Consider the following 20,648-nt stretch of genomic DNA (forward strand, 5'->3'; position numbering starts at 1 on the left):
CCGACCAACAGGGAGCACGTCCAGGAAAGCTATTGCTTTTAACTGAAGCCAGTTGCTATCATCCAGTGACAGGGAAATATTCACACTCACACCCACACACACGTACTGCCGAGGACCAATATGCAACGCAAACAAGCATACACGAACACACACAGGCACGTACCCTTGTGCACACTTGTTCGGGGCTCTTTACACGGTTATGCAATGCAATCTAAAAACACCTCCTTTACTGAGAGCTTGTCCACCTGAAAATTCCGTCTTCTTTAAAGTGTGCAAACTCAGCAAGCACTCCTTCACTTGAAAGCACAGCGTCTGTAACTGATATGCTGCTTTAGCCTTCCACTTCCATTAGCTCTTTAGAGGGGCCGGGGTGCAAAGTCCTGCTTACTACACTTCATCGTCTCATAATGTCACACAAACACATACCCAAACTGCGGGCCCACACATACACACAAGGACATAGTTTCAAATGCATGCACATGTGCGCACACATTCACACGCAAACATGGAAAAATACCCTTTGGAGGGAACAAGGCAAAACATGATACTCGTTTACCTCATCACATTTTCACACAGCGTTCACAGCAAAGGCATGTACTGCTAAAAAAGCCACATTAATTCAATCACGTTTCAGTCTAAGTGCTACAGTGCCTATCAGTCAATACCGAAGCTTAGTTTCTCTGCAGTGATGGTCAGATGGAGTGGAGTGCTGTAACCTTGTAACCTGATCTTTGGGGCTCTGCTGGTCTGTGGTCAGTCAAGGTGGTGGGTAATTCGGAAAAAGAAGCTGGACATTCATACAATATGCATTCACATATTCCCAATGCATCATTTTCTATATATTTCTACTAATCCAACATGCTTTAATTAAGCACATTATAATCAAAGCATTTGTTTAGTGTGTGCGGTCCCACAAGTCCAAGTGTTGGATTCTTGTGTTTTAGGGTTTTCTTAATTTGATCTTTATTTTACCTGGTCGTAGCCAAAATGTTGAAAATAGCAACATCATTAACATTTCACAAATAAAGTCACCGTGCACATCCAATGACCTGCTACGCAAGTGCAGGATTAATTAATAAAGCTTTGTATCAAACCTCAATACCTTTTAGGTAGACAGAAATGTGTCACACGGGGCACGGAGTATTGCTAAATTTCAAGTACAGAAAGTTGGCATCAAATGTCTAATTGGATTCAAGGTCTTATTTCCTTAATCTATAATCAGACATTTGATTTATATCATACTTTTGCCAAATTTACAACAACTTTATTAAGAGTATTGTTGAGCCACTTGTACATGGTGTTTTATGGGTTTTGTAGAAACACATGTATATTCCTTAAAGTAAGGTATTTGCACCCAAAAACTGGTTTTGTATTTGCAGTAATATGAAAAAAAATAAAAAAAATTCAAGTGATTTCCAGCGCCTGCTCACTGTAGCTCACTCTTGATCTTCATTTAAGCACTTAAGCTGGGGAGTTTCAAGAAAAGGCACTGTTCCTCAGACTCTTTTCTCAGATTTACCCTTCGCCTTAGCCTAGCCTTTGTGGAGGCCTTTTGGTTCAGCAAGATTATATGAGTGCTTAAGGTTGAGTTTTGCAAGTATGCACAGTATACTGTTTGTACTCATCAGTCCTCGTGTTTATACATGTGCGGCATCCCTTATATCAGGCATGTGGTTTTGGTATATGCACACACACACTTGTGTGCATGTATTTCTCCTTTGTCCATCTACATCTACATCTGAGCGCTGCTACAAGTGAAGTGGTGTCTGGGTGCAGACAGGAGGAATCCAGATAGACACATTTATAAAGGGAAACATGGCTTCTGTGCCCCCCTACAGCCCCCTCAGGGTAGCACAGCAGGCATGACCCATCTATTTATACCAGGGCCAGGGGGAGGCAGCGGGAGGAGGGGGAGGACAGGAGCGGGGGAAGAGGAGAGGCTGCATGGGCAGGTCCTGTTACACATGCCAGGGGGGATGGCTGGGGCAAGCCGCAGGGGGATTCTGCTCAAAGTCAGACAGGCTGACCTCCCCATCACCTCTGCATGAGGCAGATACTGAGCTTGCAAACCGTGTGAGTGTGTCTTAGGAGACTGAAAGAAGAGGGAATTTATGGGTGCGTATGAAGGTGTTTGAATGTATGTGAGAGTGAGGAGCCTCATGCACACAATAAAGTGGCAATCTTAAAGATTTGAGTCCTGGTTGATTTGGCGACACCTGTAGTTACTGGTTGTAGCAGAAAATGTGGTTTAATTATACAGGTCACAGAATTCTGGGGTCAACAAAACAAAGTACTGTCATTTTAATAAAGAAGTCTGGCAATAATTGTCCTTTTCCATCATTCTGTGAGCAACAGTGATCTGATTTTATGCAGCACACGGCATGAGTCTGCGAACAGCAGGGCAGAGTGAAAGGAGCTGGTTACCTCGCTGAGAAGTTGGAGGTGTGCAGCCTGTCGCCTGCAGCTCTTCATCTAACAGCTCACTATTACTGCTCCTTCTTGTTCCATCACACCCTGCAATATTTCAAACTGATCCACTGTCCAAAAATGCCCAAAATAACTGTTTTCTTCTTTTGTAGAAGCATTTCTGATGAACAGTAGCGGTAAATGCTAAGCTCAGTAAAAAACACACTGCATAACTTGTGACTACTTTATAATAAAAGTAAACTCATGTTTCACCAATTAAATGCTTTTAATGTGAAGCTGCAGCATCAGGAAATGTTCAGTCTGCATTAGCAGTAACTTCATACAGCAATTTTCTGGGAATGTTGCCATAGACACACAGATAGTCATAGTGCAAATATATAAATATTGCAATGCTTTCATCATTGGGCCACAGGCTCAATCACCATCGTGTTCACTCAATCGGCGTCAGTTAACAACTTAACAGCAATTTTTAAAAACGAAAATCTTTAAGATTGCCACTTTAATGCATGCATAATGTATGTGCTTGTGTATGTGCGGTGTTTTTGTGCACAAATCAACATATGTGTATACATGTGTGATGGAGTGTGCCTATGTGCATAATATGTGTGTCTGCCTGTCAGGCGGTGAAATGAACCGGACCCAGTGACCCCCCCCCCCCGCCCCCAGCAGAGCCATAAACATGCCAGGTGAAGAGGGCTGGATTAGGCAGAGTTAACTGATCCCAGCGTGGCCCCCCGGCAACATCCTTAGAGTTAAAAAACGACCCCAATCATTGTAATGACAGGGCACGCAGCAGGCGTCGCCCAGACCACTCAGCCCAACCTTGCCAGCTGCTTCTCATCTCTCGCACACAGTATACAGTCACATGTACATAGAGAAACGTACATACACTCGCATGCACGTGTGTGCACACAGACATGGTAGGGCTGCAGGGTGCACAGCAGGTCTCAGGCCTGTAGAAAGGTCTAGATGGAAATTACTTGTTTCTGAAGGGTTCACAGGTGTCTATTACAATTGCAGTAAATATCAGGATACCTAAAACATGATGCCTTTTAACAGTTTTCATCATTATACTTATTAGTCCTCATGGTACTCAAGCCTAATGTACATTAGGCTAAAAAAGAAAAAAAAAATACTGATACTTTATACTACATTAATAGTTAATGCTTAAACTGATGATTAAACTAAGGACAATTACTAATTCAATCATGAGGAATTTAAAAAAGGATTTTTGTTTTTTTTGGGTAAATGGTATAAGTGCAAAATTGCACTTTAAGGAGTTTTTTTGCCTTCAACTTCCCCATTACATTATTATATCAGGAGATCTTTGCACATGCTTGAATGCCTATCCATACTATAAACCACAAGCAAAAAGACAACAAAAAAACAAAACAAAACAAAAACAACAAACATAAAAAAAACCCAAACATTTCTGTGTCTACATCAAATTTTTAAAGTGGAACCGGCACACAGCCCATGGCCTCTAGTTTAGGGTTATAAGATTAATAGCCTTGTATAAGGTTGTGAAATTCAAGGGCACATATGCACTAAAAAAAATCGTGGTCATGCAGCAAAAGATTTTTAGCCGGAGTACAATTTCATTTCCTCTAAAAATGCACTATTTCAATATACATCTCATAGAAATACATCAAATCTTATCTATTTTTTCACATGCAAAGATTCCCAGGCTTAGTCTTTGTTCCGCCATGCTAATGGGAGCTGGTGAAACGTGCATTGCCATGTGGCTGCTGGTGACCTGTAGGGCCCCTGTCTATTAGGGGAAGTCTATAGTCCTGACACGTCTGCATGCCCAGCTCTGCTCTGGCCTGCCTGCAGGGCCCCTTTCAGCTTGGGCAGTGCCCCATCGAGCTGCATCTGTCGCCAGCTATATTTAGAGGGTGGGACAAATACCTTCCTCCCTGGATATGAACTTCAGCTGACAGACAGAGGGCCAGAGTAGGCAGACAGGGATCTGTACAGTTTGTAACCTTGAAGAGCTTGTTAGCCCCAGGCTACAGCTGGCTGTAGTCAGACTCACTACAGTGGTTAGCAGTTACAGCTAAAAGCTAAGGCTGTAAATACAGCACAGTTAACCACAGTTAGCACTGAAAAGCTTGGTTTGGCAGCAGTTATTAGCACCAGCGCCTATAGTTCCAGGACTGCTGCCAACATGAACTGGAATATACAGTAACGGACGCTGATAAAGAAATGTAATACTTTTCCCTCTGTGAGTGATGGAAGAATAATAAATACATTTCTGTGGATTTGAATCACCTTAAAATTGTCCTACATTTTTGCCTATAAGAATTTATGTGTGTGGCAGTGCCAGCGGGGCAGTCAGTGTGTGATATATGACCATGTTGCATGGCCATCTGCTCTATATAACCATAAACAAAAGCAGGCAGGCCAGTGTCACTGTAGCATTTCCAAGGGGTCTAAGCTGGGTAAATGAATTAATGCTTTGGACTCTGGGTAGATGGTTGTAGAGATATGCCCTGGATGCCCTGGTCATGCAAGAGCAATATTTCATTCCACAAACATAACATGGAAATCACTCTGTCCCCAATGCACTCTGTCCCAACACTTGGCCTGGTTGAGGAGTAGGGAATCAAAGGGGGACTGAGTGCATTCTGAACTGTAAGCAAAGCCATTGACTATCTGTCTGTCTCAGTGAGAGCTTGTCTGTGACAGGCCTAAATAGGCCAGGTTTTACTGCTCCAGGGACCTCTGCTATATTTGCACCTAGAGCCTAAATCAGATACATGCCAGCAGAGATACACACTGATACAGTAAGGGAGTTTTTACAGCATCACTTCAGGCCATAAACAGATAGAGTATCCCAATATACACTTGTGCTTTTTTCCGGTATGCCATCAATATGTCTTCTACAAGCCTTAAAAAGAAGGCATCAAATGTTTAAAGAGGTTGGCACCCTGGTCAGTTTACCTGCTAAGCTGCAAAAAAAGAGGGACACCCAAACAATCTATGTCTCTGTTAGGCCAATAATTCTGGTGCTACTATGAGCTCGTCGAGTGACTGTAAGCAAGTAAATTTACATCAAAAACTCCTTCAAAAGATTATAAACTGTTTTAAACATTCAGAGGCTGATTCCATTAACTGTGAATGTGGTGGGAAATGGAAGAAAATCACTGTGCCACAAATGAATATTTATTAAACTGAAATAGTTCCAGAAAGTAAACTTTGCTACATCTGATAGATTAAGTAAATGATTTCATTCTGATGGAACTATAGGTCAAATGACAGAAACCACTAATGACGAAAACAACTCCTGAAACATCAGTCCTCTGTCCACTAATCTTCCGCTCTCACTCACCACAGTGTATGCTAAAACGCTGGATGGTTTTGTGTGGTTTTGTCAGGTAAGTTTAGCAATGGGCTGATCAAGAGAAAAGCAGCAGCAGACACCTACTGAAAGCTTGATTTAGTATCAGTGGTGTTAGGGTCAGGTGAGAGGAGGATTTTCATAACATCTGCACATGTAATCATATGCCTGGCACATTCAGAGTTCCCGAGCCACGGGCAGCTAGCTACTGCTGCTGGAGGTTGTAGGTGAGGGCCTGGGGTTACTAAGTGCATGTGATGAGGGCACAGCGCGGTCTGAAGCTACAGCTGGCAGTGTGCTGTCATTAGGTCGGAGACAGGTACGTAAGCCGAGCTTAAAGCTTTACCAATGCACTCTGACTCCAGAGTACTATAAGCAGGCAGGTTGTGTTACTGTGGGGGCCAGTCTGATGGGGAGTCTGGATGGTTTGAAGGAAAGAGGGAGGACTGATGGCGAGAGGAGGGTGGAAGGGGGTCATGCAGCTGTGGACCCTGCCAGCGTATTTGCCCCACTGGAAAAGAACCGTTTATGGCGTCCACCCAAGGTCAGCTCTTTGAGCAGAGGAGCTGGGAAGGGTCCAGAGGGGAGGCTGATTGTTTGTATGCAGTCAGTCGGCAACAATTAAAAACCTCCCCATAAGAAAAAGACATATTAAGTATTCTATCATTCCACACTGGAGCACCTCTTTTCTTTAATTCTTAGAACTCCTTTATGTTTATTTTAATTTGCTCCTTAACCCAGCATCCAGTTGCACCCACTTTTTCTCCCCCACTTTACTCTGTACTTCTCATACTGCTACCTGACTACTTTGGCAGGGATACACAAAATGGCGGCGGGGAGCTGAGAGCTGGAAGGCAGAGAGTGGAAGCCATTTTCTAACAGATCCATGCCCCTGCACAGAGAGAGTCAAGACTTCCTATGCCTAGTAGACAATTAAGATTACACCCTGTGTGTTTTTTGTGCACATGCACTAAAGATTATGTTTGTTTGTGTTTTTTTAATTTACTGCACTAACAAGCCATTGGGACCACTTGGCCTTTTAAATGGGATAAAGGCACAATATCCAGCCATTATGATTTAATCTAATGCAGGCTCACATAATAATAAGTCTCAGAAAGAGAATGAAAATAGATAGATAGAGATAGACAGAGCAGTTACATGCCACACATATAATGAATGAAACTTATGAAGCATCTAATTACGGACTTCTCATCTCATCTCATTAAATGAAATGCAAGACAATACAATGGTATTACAGTACACGATTAAATAACAACATATTAAGTTTACAATACATCATGGTACTTACAATGCTACTGTGATCGCCAGTCCGTCTGTCCGCGATTTCACTTGTTGGACCAAATTGTTTTTGCCTGTGGCTGAAGTCAAAACCCATCTTACTGCCTACAAGAGGGAGAGGGAGACAGAGAGAGAAAAACAGAGAGTGAGAATTGTAGAGTTGAAGGGAGAGGCAATTTACAGCGATAGAAACAGAAGAGCAAGACAAAACAACAGGGAGAAGCAGAAACAGAGAGAGTGATCAGTTAGAGAGCCAGCAGCAGAAGCAGCAGCAGCAGCAGCAGCAGCAGCAGCAGCAGCAGCAGAGGGCTGTAGGGTCTCCTCTCTGTAGCCTGTTTACAAATAAGCTCGCACCACGGTCTTGCCTGGCCAAGGAAACTCATTAGTGGAACATGTAACACACCGCACCCTCTCTGCTGGCCTGTACACCGGCCAACTCTCACTGCCGCATGCTCACCCAACACCAACACACAAGCTCCGCCGTGGTCTTGGCCTTGCCCAGTAGCACCCACTCGCTGCATACGTGCACACATTTTGGCATGCTGTATTGTTGAAAGCCTACAGTGTCATGTGCGTGGGTGAAGTGGCACATATGCGTGTACTTGTGAGCATAATAAGTGATTTTCTGCACATGCGGCACAGTATGTTCATGTTCACACATGAGGGCATGTACAGACTATGCTGCGTTAACGTACGAGGCAGCTTTCGAGATGCGCCCGTGTTGTCCTGTGCATACGTAGGTGTGCGATGCCAGGACCATCATGTGGCGGTGAAATGGGACAAAGGACGACAGAGGTACTTTGTCATCATTAGTCGAATCTCGAGTTGCATAAAAATAAAGATGGTAACAGAGATAAAGAGAGAGATGTGAGTGTTGTCCTCTAGCAGACCAAGGAGGACGCTGCCAATTAAAGGCCTCCACTTAGCGTGGCGACGGCTGCTGAAGGGTGATAATTCTGTACGAGGACGCTAATTGCAGCGCGGGACACAGCCTTGCTGGGGAAGGGTCTTTTATATATTGTTTCTAATGTTTGTAATTACAGTGCAGTGCCTTGGACCGCCGCCAGCACATGTTTATGGGCTCAAGAGTAACCCAACTCCCCCAAGCCCTTGGAGGGAGATTCATGTCCAAGCTGTGCACTCATTGCACTCCGTGTGTGAGTGTTGCTTGTGAGTATATACATGGTGTTGACTCATAAAGCCAAATGGAAGGCTGTAAGTATTGTAAGCAAACACTATATATATACACACATATACATATATATACATACATATACATATACATACATATACATATACATATACATATACACACACACACACACACACACACACACACACACACACACACACTGTATATATACATATACATACATATAATAAATATTTACATAGACACATATGTGTGTATATATGTACATATGTATTTTCTTTTGACAATTAAAACTAAAGTTCTGCAGTATTCCTGTAAGCTAGGGTGACTTGTGTAGCCTTTGACTCTACAAACTGAAATTTTTGGTCACTCTACCTTTATGTAGCAGTGTAAGAAGGGAAACCTGATCATCTCAACATTACTGGAGTGCTGAATTACACCGTAGCAATCGGTACTACAGTTGTAGAAAATCACAGTCAAATCAGTAAAAAGAAAATGTAGGTAATGACAGCAAAGCAGATAATATATTCAATATTAATTTTTCTGTACGATAATTATTTACATAAAGTCAGTTAAAGCCAGTGTTTTTATTTTTATCACTACATGTAGCCAACAGAATTCAGCTTCGGGCTGATGAACGGTAAGAAAGTGATGAAGTGGACATGAGGTGAGGTAAGGGATTTACAATATTTTGATAGTCGGAGAGTTGCAGGCGAGGCCTTTCAACACTTCCAACCTTACCTCCGAGTGGAACAATTTTGCAGATTCTGCAGTTTTTGTCTGACTAAATTGCCTTGGCGACAACGGAAGCCAAAAGCTGAAGAAATATATGAGCATTGGAAAAGAAAAGTTGAGTGGGCGCAGCTCAGTGTTATCTGGAATATCGCTTTGCCTGGCAGGTACATAAAACAAGTATTTGTCCTGACGATGTGTGCTGAGAGACGCTCACACGTGATGTTGCAGACCACAGACTCAAGACTCTCTAAAACATATTTTGACAATCTGAACATTGTGTGGTCAGAGACAAAGAAAACATTGAATTTAATATTAATGATTCTAAATATTAATCTGGTTGGACGAAAGAAATCTGACTATCAAATGTGTGACAATTTTCCTTGAGAAAGTTCTTTAAATGCTTACTTTTAAAACAGTAGGACTTGGGTTGTAAAGCAAGTGCATAAGAAAAACATCCTTGAGTAAATAAACTTGAGGAAAAAAACACCTTGACCTCAGCCACAGGGCCCATGATGTAAACCAACCATATGAATATCTAGAGGAAAAGAGTGGGGGTAAAGGGAAGGAAAATCTACATCATCTGTCACCCCCGAAACTCTCCCCTAGTCCAGTATTATGTCATTATGACTGTGCTCACTGCCTCTGTGGAGTTGCTGTGGTTTTGTGGATAAATTACATGTGACACTCCCAGCTGACATCCTGATTAACACAGGGAGAATAAAATGGCCCCCAATCCTCAGTAGTCAAAGGAGTAATGCACTAATGGCTTCCATGTATGGTGAGAGAAGCGAGGAAGAGCTGGTTTAGAGACTTCGGTGTGCATTTACATATGTGTAAAATGCGTGTAATTGCATCAACACATGTGCTTGTAAATTTCTTTCTTAGGGAGCCTTGAAAGTTTTGCTTTTGTGCAATAATTTTGGCACTTGCACACACAACACCAGCCCCAAAAATGTATGTATATGCTTGTGTATGCTTATTGGGGTTATGGCCTCTTTGTTCAGCCTCTCTCCTCTCTTTTCAGGCCTTGCCTACTTCCTACAGTAGTGTACTGCTGATCCTGTATGAGGGCTCCACAGCCTGTAGTGGCCACTGTAGATCCACTCATCTGTTATCCCACATTCACAGTACAGGAGGGCAACAGGGAGCCTGGCCAGCCTCTAATAGAGACCCGATCTGACTAAACTGCTGTATACCTCGAGGAGATTTGAACAGGTTTTTCCGCTGACTGACACTTGTTAAATAAAACCATGTGGCAGATGTTACAATGACAGACACCATAGCTGTAAAGTGCAACCGACTGTCTCGCAGGTTTTTGCAGAATGCACTGTGCGACTTTTAGACGTGCAGGGCTGCTGAAGTGGGATTTCAATCCAGCTCCATTTCTACAAGCAGTGACCTGCTTGTGCTAACCTGCTGCACAGTGTTAGTTACTTTGCACCACTGCTTCTAGGCTGTCAGTAGGAATAATGGACCTAAATGTAAGGTGGAACTGCAAAGTCCTCATATTGATATCCTATATAAATATATTTTCAACCTGCATAAAATCATGTCAAATTTTATTTTCCATGTCCTTCATTTCACAAGTAAATGCCCTGAGTATCCACTTACTTGAACTTGAAACATGAAAACCTGGAAAATGTGGCTGTACATTAAATGTATACATTTCTGACAAAGTAGTTTAAGTAGCAATTGTATTGTCCTGTGGTCAGAAAAAGAATATTACTCTGACTTTACTTAAAAATATTTTTACACAAAATTAATTAATTTCCAAAAATCTAACCTAAAATCACAGTATCGTTAACAATGGATACATATTGTGTCGCTATCCACTGATTAAATATATAGAAATTAAATGACGGTGAATTAGTGATGACATCAAAATCCTCTTATAGGACTACATAAATGCCTTTTTAGTTCAGGAGGCCCAGTCAGTACTGTATGTCAATCCAATCCCTAACCCTGACAGTCCTCTGGAGAGCGTAGACATACAATATAACTGTCATTATGCTGGATTTTTCAGTTTCATTGTACTTAAAACAGCACACTGAAAACATTTTAGCGGGAGAAATAAAAAAAGGGGCTTCATTATTATGGCAGAAAAATACATTTACAGTGAGTGCTCACTTGGCTCCCATTTACCACTCCAATCTGGATTTCATATTAGCCAGGAGGAAATTGGATGGAATTCACAACATCACAGCAACCTCATAAATGAAACAAAATCACATAATCTTAAATACCAATTTATCCACTTAACAAATGAAGCAGTGTATTGGTGGCTTATTGCTGTGTTGTACTGGCGAATGACTCATTTTCACTGTGTGTTGCACTAGTAAGAATACACTGGGCACTGGCACATGAGCTAAACCACATACTCAACACTTGAAAATTATCTGGCAGAAATACTAAGATCCAGAGACGTACAGTAGTCTATACTATGCTGCTACACCCACAACAATCAAAATCTACAACTGGAAACATCTTATTCAAAAAGTTATCTAGAGATCAAAAACCTCTTTCATCTCCATTTAGATTGCACAACTAGATAAAAATATTCCTCCCGAAGATTGCATTGTTCTCGTCTGTTAATTCCATGAGTTAATGTTGTGTGGAATATGATTTTTAATATTAAATATAATTAAATCAGACATTTGGCAATGCCTTATCTACATGCATACACCTTTTATGCTTATAACATTATTGGGAATAACAAATAATACAATTCTGGAGCAACTGGGATGATAAGAAATTAAATAACTCATGTAAATATTTCCCTGTTTTTTTCTACACTAGTCTAAAATGCATAACTAGATAAATATTAGGAAAAACTAAATGCTGAGAATTGTATTTTGAAATAATAAATAAAAGGAATAAAAATGTTTATTGTGACCCTTTAAAATTCAAACAATAATAATGAGACACTTGGTAGATTTTTGGTTTGCTATCAAAGAGTAAAAAAAGACAATATTGCAATTAAATGAATATTATAAAAAAATCCTTAAAAATTACAAAAAAAATCAAAGGCATGATCCAGCAAGGAAGTGGAGGACTGGCATGCATGCATTGTCTTACTACATACACACACACACACACACACACACACACACACACACACACACACACACACACACACACACACACACACACACACACACACACACACACACACACACTCAGAAAAAATTATGCTGAGGCTTTGTATTCATTAACCATTACTGTATTCTCTACACCAAAAGGAAAGTTGTAAAAACATATATATGTTGTATCACATACAGTTTTTTTATGGTTTCTGGTGCATTTTCCTCTATATAGTCGGTGCTTATAGAAAAAAATACTTTTCTCTGCAAGTATTCCCTCTTTGGATCTTTACGTCCAAACTTTTAAAAATTCTTAAACAATTCGTTCTTTACAGAAAAAAATCAGGGAGTACATTATTTTGGTACACTGAATCTTTTTCTCTCTATACACCACGTAATATTTTAATGTGAAACTCAAATAAAAATTCAACAAAGCCCATTAAAGGTAACCCATAAATGAAAAATAATTCAAATATTTTTAAAAGCCCGAATTACATACAATAATAATTACTATTACAATTACTGTGAACACCGTATGACTATTATTCTACACAAAGTATAATTTATTTCCACAGTCCTCCCTTTTTGCATTTTCCAGTTGTTACCTATAAAGTTTTGAGGTGTTGTCAGTTGGAATTTTTCGCATCTTTACAAAAACATATAGTACTTAGCAATAGCTGGTATATTTTAAGTAAAATGCTGATTTAAAGTACAATTTCATTAAAAAGCCAGAAATTCACATCCAAGTTCAAGGACCATAGTCAAGTTCAAGATTGAGAACTTGGTGTTCTAGCTGTGGCCTGCAATTTCCTTTAGCTCTGATTTTGTAGTGTATTCATGAAACACTGGTACCTATGTGTATAAAAAAAAAAAATTTAAAAAAAAGAACTATACTGACTGATAAAAATCTATTAAAAGGGCACTTTCGGCTGTCACATGGGTTTAACATCATAAAGACTTTGAACACACCCTTTCATCAAGCCTAGGAACACACACTGAAAGGGCAAAAACACACGAGGATATAAAAAATATGTTCCATGTTGTGAAAAAGTACCAATATCTGAAATCTCGCATTATTAAATTACACATATGAATACGTACATTTGATTGTGTACTTGTATTTGCATGTGTGTGTGTTTGCATGTGTGTGTGTGTGTGTGTCCCATGATTGGCTTTGCTGGATTTGCTGTGTAGCTGCAGCAAAGCTGAAGTTGCTTCAGTGCACAGAATTGCCTCATTGTGGGCTGTACCGGGCTGTTGGATTGGTCAGGTATACTTTTACAGAGAGAAAATACTGCAAACCCTCACCACCCCTGCCATCTGCCTCTCAACATGCAACCTTTCCCTGGACTCCTGCCATTCACTGCCAAAAAGGCCTTGGGGGTGAAGTAGTGTGATACTCTGCCAGCTAAAACCATGTGTCCACTGCTAGTTAAGCAGAGCTTATATTCATATGGATGAACATAATCGCCTGTGTATGGAAAAGCTGAGCCTGAATCATGAATCACCTGAGAGATAAGTTTTTGCCTCAGGTTTTGCCCTTCAAAAAAAGTCCCCTTTCACAGAAACCCTGATAAGCAGCCTAACATCTGAGCACACCTCAGAAAACAAAAGCACAAAATAGGCCAAAGATGGAATATTTCCATGAATCAACTGCTAATATGTCAGGCTGAACAAACAGATATTTAAAAACAGTTATTACTATGTATCTGGTTCCCCTTACAGGCGATACAACAAATTAAATGTTATGAATTGACCTGGGGATTGCAAATTGCCATGTAAATGCCTCATATATTATTGCAACCGCATTTTTCCATTAAATTGATAATGTTAACTACCAAGTACCTGACAAAGAGCCAAAAGAGCCAAAGTAAATTATGTTTATTCAAAGCGACTTATCTAAAGTCAGATTCATCGTTTCACAATCTTTTTGTGGAATTGCATAATGATTGCTTACAGAGGATTAATGCTCATTCAGGTTTGTTCTTCTTTCAGATGAAAACATGGGAATGTTTTCATATGCGTCCATATAATTACAAAATTATTTTTGAGACTTTGTGTACAACACGGGACCTACGACATTCCGTGTTCAAAGAAGTAAGATACACACACAAAAAAAAAAAAAATCAGGAAATGATGTGGTCGACATTAAGAGTAGGTGAATATAGGCAAAAAACTCGTAAATGGTGAAGTGATGGACTGTTTTATATTTATTCTCTATTCTTTCTTCTTAAATGAAATACTAGTTTGGCAAATGCTACTCGCAACACTTACACTTCAAAGAAATGCAGAGTGTTCTCATTGAAATTTAGCTGACAGTCAAGCTTTTGAGAACGTTAGACCGATCAGCATGATCAGTACACCACGTACTTCTCGTCATATAGTACATATTAAGCCCGGACCGCATCACTCATGTACAAATACCTCCACAACCGGGGCCTTCCACTCATCCACTGATTACCGCGAAGTAGGATTATCCTGGCAGCAATCAAAGTGCTATTAATGACTTTTTGTTTGCGTTACTAAATTACAATTAGGTTTTGTAGAGAGCAGGGAAAAGTTGTCGAAAAGCATTCTCGAAGTCGCTATTATATGTGCTACTGTGTAGTATATGTTCCAAAATCTACATGAGCATGTAGGGTTTTATATTCAGATGTATAAATGCGCACTGAGGTAAAAAGAAACTTTGTGTAAGAACCTCAAGTGCATCAAATGTTTATTTGTACAGAGTGCTTATTAAACATTGAAAGCCTAAAATGTAAACACACGGATAAACTTCCATCAAAACAATGCAAGCGTAAACATATTAAAACAATATTACTCACCAATATTTCAGAGCAAAGATGGCAAATGTCCGGTCGGGATACGAAATTCGGCAGCTCTTCCCGCTTTGATCCACATCCCTGTCAAGAAGAGGAGAAAGCCATAAGCTCCCATTTGGTGGCTGTGGCAAGACCTAGTGATTACCCTCAGACTATCCCCTCCACAGCAGTGCCTCAGCCCCAGCTCCAGCCTGAGCCCCAGCCTATATCTCAGCTCCAGGCTCACTCCTTCCTCCAGCCACCGTCTGAGCCCCATGCTCAGGGCTGCACTGCTCGCCTGCCACCGGCTGGGACCAGGCCCGGCGAGGCCTGAAACAATAGGAGGCCATGAGGCTGTCTGCAAGGCTCCAGCTAAGCCTGCCTGCTAGTTAACAAGGCTTTGAATGAGGAATGTTAGCAAACAGACAAACAGCATGTCTGATGCATGCAAATAGCACAACCAGTCCAGTCACAGCCTTGGCTGGGCATATGAATAATTCAGCAGTCTATATGCTGCTCTCCCACATTACTCCCTCCCTCCCATTTCCCATATGAAATGCCTTCACTAGAATAAGTGTGGCAAAGTATTCGAACCCCTGGTTTAACAACAGCCTTGGTCACTACATCAGTTTTCTCATGTTTTTTTTTTTTCATGCAAACCCACAATATTAGCACAAAGTGGCCATGTAGAGACACAACATGCAGGGCTACCCCTGACATTTCGCTGCAACCATTTGAAAATTTCGCGAAGACTACATTGTTTTCTCTTATTGCCTTTTAATGTCTTTTGTTTGCAGTTGGCTACTGTCCCAGAAAGAGCTCCGGCTCAGCACACCACTCATTCCCCTGTTAGGAGAGCGAGTCGGTGTGAAAGAGAGAGAACAAGGGTGAGTGAGAGACTCAGAGGCAGAGACAGAGAGAGAGAGGACATGGGAAGGAAATAGAAGGAGAGACAGAGAGTAGAGACGAAGGAGGTGCGGTACTTCACGCTGACGCTGATGAAGGACATTTCTTTAAAACACAGATGTGTACCATGCTCAGATACTGATCACATTCCCTGCTTGTCATCCATAGTGGTCATCCAGACCACAAGCCCACCACAAGCAGGTTACCCGTCAGAAATGGCGCCCCGGCACTCCAGGTGGAACAAGGCCCATCACATGGCGAAACACCACCTTCACGAATTTCCATCCAAAAAGAGAGAAACCAAATAAATACTACCAGAAAACCCAGCAGCGGCGAAAAAAATACGAAGACGGGGGTTCATTTTTAGAAAAAAAAAATACAGAAGAACGGAAGAAAAAACACCAAAATCCAAAGTGATGCAAAAATCAGTGCGCCAAAAGTGAGAAAAGGCCTCTAAAAAGCAACTTGTTGCCAGGTTTTGCAGAGCTGCTGTGGAGCTAGTTGGAGGCAGAGGGTTAAAATCCAGCTAGTAGTGAGTGAAAAAAAAGCTCCGTCTATGGAAGGGCGGGCTGTGGGGAGGCCCTGACTGTAGAAATAGCAGCAGACTTTTTCTTTTTTTTCCCCTCGCAGAGCTTAAGTCTCCCCCTTGCGTGTGGCTGGAGCAGAAAGAGGGGAGCAACCGAAACAGAGAGAGGAAAAGAAGAGAGAGAGAGAGAGAGAGAGAGAGGAAGAGAGGAGGAGACAGCGAGTGCACAGTGAAGGGGAGAAAGGCTCCACTGATGATGAAATAGGAGGTGCGGCAGAGCGCGCGAACCAGTCACTTTTTCATCACATGTCCAACACGGCAAGGAACTGTATTTGCACTGGAGACAGGGGAGAAGGAGGGAGGGAGCATAAGATGGGTGGGAGACGGAGACACAGAGGGAAAGAGAGAGAGGGAGAGTGGGAGGGTGGAAAGAACTAAATGTGGGAGGGGTGGAGGAGGAAGAATGACACAGAAATCCACTCCTCCGGCAGTGCGCAGACGCAGTGCACTCACTCACACGCCATACTGGGATATACTATACAGTACCTCAGCTACTAAATCAACTAGTGTAAAGAAAAGCAAGGAAAAAGACAGAATACACAATCATTCAGAGTGGACAGCCCTGCTGAAGGATCCTTGAAATATGCAACGCTTCTGAGAGCTGGTTGAATTATTAACCTTATCTCTTCATGCAGCGGGGCTCTTGTCCCTGCAACAGTCTTGGGAGCACACTCTGAAAGAAGCACACACTCTCGGAGTGCATTAACTCTTTAGCATGCCACAGTGACTAGCGTGAATGCACAGAATAGACCGGTCGCGCACGCACACGCATACACACAGGAAAAAGATAAGCTCGCAGAGTGTTTATTTCAGTAACATGTGGCAAAGAACGCACGGCCAGGACCCTCCTCCTTGCCCCGGCTCTGTCACAAAGCAAACTGAATGCTGAAGCTGAACGCTTGCAGCTATTTTGGCACAAAGTCAAAAGGCTGATAAGCATTTTTGGGTGAGACTTTGCTGCTTTTCCTCGAGGAAAAACAGCTGCCACTTGCCCTGTGAAGCGCATTCAACAGTTCAGTGAAAATTTCGAGAACCCCCCAGAGATGCTGATTTGTCCGTTTTAGAATGGAGGAGGGATAAAAGAAAGAACCAAAATATAAAGGTCTAAATGATTCGTTCTGACCGAATCCGCGTACTGATTTACACGAAGAGTAAGCAAGCCAGAGAGGGAACTAGAGGGGGAGACCTAAACAGCGTGGCTGCTTCCACCATCTTAGATTTTATTGATTATTCTTTGCTGTAACGTCTGTCTCTCACACACGCTAGCTCTCTTTCTCTCCCCTCTGTCCCTCCCTCCCTCTTTCTGCCTCTGTTCTGCCACCTTCTCTACTCGGCGAACAGCATTTGGCTTTTTCCATTTGTGGCAGATTACTGTAACGCTATTGTACAACAACTTCCTGCCTCTTTTGGCTCTGGTTCTAAAAACTGCAAAGGCAGAGCTCGTGGCTTTAACTTTTTCCCCTCGGCCTTGAACTTCAGGAGCTCTATAAGGAAATAAAAGGAGGAAGGGGATATGTAAAGTGTATCTGTTACTGAGGAACTATTTTGATTGCATTTCTGCTTTATAAACTGCTGAGAATTAAAGAGGGCAAGAGGGGACTACATGCCTAGCAGACACAATGAGAGAAAAAAAGGTGGGGGTTAAACTTTTCTTACTTTTACTCTGTGAAAACTTTCTGTTGCTTTTGGAGGGCACTGCATTATTAGTGTGGCTCAAGCTCACGCAGATTTGTCTAACATGGCTGCTACTGCTTCAGGCTGCACAGTTTGTGAGGGCTGCTTTCATAGCACGGCCACCACCCTGTTCCTCGCCGGCTGTCTTCCTCACTACAGCAGCACAGAAACTGGTCTCTCCACAAAAACTATTCTCCCCTCTGTACTCCTCTTTGCTCAACAGGTTTCAATAAAAACACAGGTGGCTAAACAGAGACGATGTGCAGAGAGCCAGAGGAAAATACTAGCATTATTTGCAGTGACTTACTTTGGAAAAGGCTGGATCGCAATTTATTTGTTCTCTGTTCTCTTTCCGCAAATGAGATACGAGCTTGGTTCAAGTGTCTGCATTGGCATGAGCTATAGAACCCTATTAGAAGGAGCGCAGCTGTACGTCACATCTCGCCATGCGTTTTAACCAATTGAGAAACCCATGACTTCATTATGGCTTCAATGTATAAAGCTGCCATGTATATATGTTAGGAGACCTTATTTGGAAATAACGTGAATCATAAAAACAGAATATCTTAGGACTCTAAGCGTAGAAGGTAGCTGTTTTAGAGAGGCACACATCGTGCATGTATGCTTAGGGTGCATACTGCACTTTGCATGGCATAAAGTTCATTTGAGGATACAGTTTTGGTTTTGGGTCGCCTGCCAACTGCTACCACTGTGCTCCTCTTCATTGTTCCTCTGTTGCGTTTTCCAATTATTTATCACGTTTTAATTTTAAAGTCAATATATATCATATCGTAGCAACCGAATACAGAGTTTTTAAAGTGACAAAAATTAATCTGTTTCTGATGAAATGCATCCATGAAGTTGTTTCGCACCTTTACAAGCTTCACTTCTTTTTTAAAACTACTAATATTTTTATTTTTATTTATTTTCAGACTAAATTATTAACTACAAATGTTTTTAAAATTAACAGTGACACAAAAATATGACTTCTCTTTGATTTACATACTTAAAGGAAATAAGCAGAGAAAAGCAACAGCTTCTCATCTGGGGTACAGGACTGCTGCATCTGTGTGATACAAAATCTGTCAATCAGGCCTATTGATAATACCATGTGAAACAAAATGGCAGACGGCGCCATGTTATGGACTCTGCCCGACATCATTCAACTATTCAAGAAACAAAAAAACAAACAAAAAAAACCCCTAAAAAAAACGACTTGCTCTCTAAACTGCAAATCTTTTTTGTTAATTTTGTAAAAAGCATCAGATGACGATTGACATTTTGTAATATTACAATTTCTAAGTTTTGTATCTTATAAAAAGCAGAAAACAAAAAACAGATTAAGAATATCAGACAGAGGAACAACTACATTTAAAAGGGTTTAGAGATATAAATTGAACAGTAATATAAATGTTGCGCATATGCATCCAACATCTGTAAAATAATAACTAGATTTATAATCCCAAAATTATATATTAATATCAGGGTCTTGAATGAACCTTCAGTCTAACACTGATTAAGCTCTTGGCCTCATATGGCATATGTGCTGTGGTCTGCTGCAGGCAGGCGAACACACTAAACACATATTTAAGTGCCTTAAGAGACATTTGTCAGTCAAGGCAAGCACTCTGTATTACAGAAAGTTCAGATAAGGGGACAGGACAAGGAGACACTACTGCATAAAGATGCTGTTTTTCTATAGCTTTCTTTCTACAGCTGCAGGAAACAGGGAGGAGAGCTGGAGGAATATGAAATTACAGTGGGGAGGGAATTCACAAAGAGAAAAAATATTTGCACTTATTCATTTGCAAACATCAAGGACGCATTAGGAGGTTGGGAGGGTGAAGGAGGGGTGGCTCTGTGCTTGATCAGCAACCACTACTACATCAACATACTAGACATGATATTTGGCACCTAGAAACACGTAGATATTCTCATGGACTTACTCAAGGGGTTAAAAGCTAACCAAAAAAGTATCCCTACACTACTTTATACACTCCAGGAGCAGGAGCAGAGTCTATGAGGTGGTCTTGCTTAAGCCCCGCACGTGTCTAAACAACTTCTCTATTACACCCGAGACCTCTGAGGGCACTCCCCATCGAGCGGGGAACAAAGGCCATGACCCCTAGGTCAAAAGCGTTACACGGGAAGCCAAGCGGGCCCATTGAATTTTCCATTGCTGTTTGCTTTAAGAAGGTAAAGATTACTAACACATTAACTAATGCCGATTAGGGGGTTATCCCTCATGGGACTGAGGTCCCAGGTCAGCACATCACGTCTTATTAACACAAGCTGACCTTTGACCCCAACAGTCACCTCAGGCAGCCGACTGTGACCACCACTTTCTGCTCTCTGTTTGACACAAACACACACACACACACACACACACACACACACACACACACACACACACACACAGAAAACACACACACACACACACACACACACACACACACACACACACACACACGCACACACACACACAGACAAGGAACGAAGGGTGTCAAGGCAAGGTGCACCACAGCTTGAAAAAAATAATTGCTGTCTGGGCAAACATGAAAAAAATGAAAGAATATTATCACTGCACGGCATTTGCAGTGGCAATGCTCTCCTGCACCCTTGTTTAAAAATGAAGGATGTTGAA

At 41.6% G+C, this 20,648-nt stretch overlaps 1 long non-coding RNA gene across 1 annotated transcript in view; it reads right to left on the reverse strand.

Moving 5' to 3' along the window:
• Positions 1-20,648, reverse strand: part of LOC120793661 — a 41,128-nt gene that overhangs the window by 1,495 nt on the left and 18,985 nt on the right. Inside the window, exons 3-4 of the long non-coding RNA XR_005708014.1 lie at positions 14,863-14,940; positions 7,080-7,174 (exon numbers count right to left, since the gene is read on the reverse strand). This is a non-coding gene — a long non-coding RNA (uncharacterized LOC120793661). The remainder of the gene's footprint in view (positions 1-7,079; positions 7,175-14,862; positions 14,941-20,648) is intronic.

Source organism: Xiphias gladius, chromosome 8 (genome assembly GCF_016859285.1).
Source record: "Xiphias gladius isolate SHS-SW01 ecotype Sanya breed wild chromosome 8, ASM1685928v1, whole genome shotgun sequence".
Taxonomy (NCBI): Eukaryota; Metazoa; Chordata; class Actinopteri; order Istiophoriformes; family Xiphiidae; genus Xiphias; species Xiphias gladius.